This window comes from Acanthisitta chloris, unplaced genomic scaffold (assembly GCF_000695815.1).
Source record: "Acanthisitta chloris isolate BGI_N310 unplaced genomic scaffold, ASM69581v1 scaffold31967, whole genome shotgun sequence".
NCBI lineage: Eukaryota > Metazoa > Chordata > Aves > Passeriformes > Acanthisittidae > Acanthisitta > Acanthisitta chloris.
In genome coordinates, this window is record NW_008683713.1 from 37630 (window position 1) to 39817 (window position 2188).

General features: G+C 37.8%; 1 protein-coding gene across 2 annotated transcripts in view; it reads right to left on the reverse strand.

The window, feature by feature from the left end:
* Positions 1-2188, reverse strand: part of LOC103806365 (myosin regulatory light chain 2, smooth muscle minor isoform) — a 4544-nt gene that overhangs the window by 776 nt on the left and 1580 nt on the right. The window lies entirely within an intron of this gene.

The following is a 2188-nucleotide window of genomic DNA, read 5'->3' on the forward strand; positions in this document are numbered from 1 at the left end:
AGACAGGACTGAGCAAGTTAGCTCAGGAAGGAGGAAGAATGTTTACTGTGGGGAGGTAAAGGTGGAGAACCCAGTAAAAAAAAGAAGTTGGATATATTAAGTTATTTATTTTATGCCAAAATAGTAGCAGAAGATTTTTGAGGAAATTAACAAAGATCTAAAAATGAGCAGTTGCTAGGTATCCTCTGCTAATTGCATTTCAATAGATGGGCAGAACCACCAGTTGCCAAGTAATTCCAGGAAAATTTAGACATGAAAAAAGGAATGTGCATAACAAATGGTGGATAGTAGAATGCAGAAATTGCTAAATGCTGAAATAAGACCAGCCAGGCTTTTAAATGCACAATGGTTGCTTCATTTGAGAAAGAAATTGGTTATTGAACTTTAGTTGGAGAAATATCAATAACAGAACAGATCGAGTAGAACTATGTTGCAAAAAGAAGATATGTAAACTCCATGAACAGCTGGAAATCACATGTAGACACCCACTTCAACTGACGTAGATTCAATTAGAATGCAATAAAAAGTTCAGCTTTGGAAAAAGAGTTAAATAACTTAAGCAAACAGAGTTCATTAGAGAGACAAAACCAAACAGGGAATCAGGGGACCAAAAGGCAGTCAATGAGCATGACAAATTAGCACGGGGGTGGTGTATGCTGCAGGGAAAGGAAAAGAACCCAATAACATATGCTAATGAAAACAGCATCATATCCCAGTGCAGAGCAGCCCTTGGCTCCTGACTCTAAATGAAGAAGGCTAGCAGCAATGTTCGACTTTAAAAACGGGGATAATATTCAGTTATCTGGGCCCATCTTAACTGGACTAAATCTTGGAGTTCTCTTTCTGCAGATGGGTGTAAAGAAGAGGAAAAAAATAGCTAAACAGATTAGACTCTATTTCTGCAGTCCTACAGAGACCAAGTCATGATGAGAGATGACATAAGGATTAGTATTCAAAGAATGCAAGGCCTTTGGTACTGCAAGTTTAGCCTCAAGGATTTAATTGCTTCTGTCTGACTAGCTAGGTGTCTGTACACTGAACTGCGTCGCCAGATGAGGAATACACTAGAAGTTTCAGCAGCAACGAAATGTAAAGCAAACAAGACTCCTCTCTCTCCACACAACTTCAGTGTTAGATGGAGAGTAACAAATAAATGAAGAAAAAAATTAAGATTCAGCCTGTTGCTGGCAGCACAAAGATGACAACGCAGGATCAAAGAGCAGCCAAAAGATACACCAAATGCAAACAGATACAACTTTTATACCAATTGCACAGTACTACACAATAGTAATGCTGAAACAATATACCCAATTAGATTGGCAATGTAGGAAAAGTAAAACCCAGCAAGTACAACTACCTTATCCTCATCAAGGGGATCTGATTTGTACTACTTCCTTTCAAAAGACCTACAGTGACATAGAGTTAGGAAATCAGGCCCATTACAAGCACACATACAGAGAATATGAAATGAAAAAAAAGAAGTAAAAAAGTTTGACATAACTGGAAACACTTTTATAGAATTTTAATGGAACAAACTGATCAGAAGCTAAATCTGGGAATAAAATGAATAAAAGCCAAAGGTAACCATGGCTTCTACAAATACATCACATGTTGTTTTGAAGACTGCATCTTCATAGAATCATCAAGGTTGGAGGGGACCTCTAAGATCATCGAGTCCAACCATTAGTCTGCCACTCTGTTGTAATATTGACTACTATGAATCAAAAATTAATACAGCATCATAACTATCTAACATGTTTCCTGGTTAACATTTGAGAATGGCATAAGACACAAAAGAGACTGTGGAACCATTATCCTCAAATCATTGTGGGACTAGACTGAAATATTTACCACAGAGAGTTGAAAGATAACAAAACCAATCTTATCAGTTCATGGCTGCCCAAACTAGTAACTTATTGTTTACGTAGATGGAGAAGGTTCCTGTTCAAAAGAACTGGTAGCACAACCATTTTCTTTATATTGTAATTCACAGGTTCTTGTTTTGGTGCACATAAAACCACCCTGTAGCACAGTGAGTCAGGCTACCTGTGAGGAGAAAATCATTAACCTACTAACAAAACTTCCTTCTCTAGGAGATGGTAAAGAGATTTCCCTTGAGAGGGAGGAAGTCAATTAACATTTGAAAGGCCTTACCAACAGAAAGCCTGTTTACCTACACCTCAGCAGG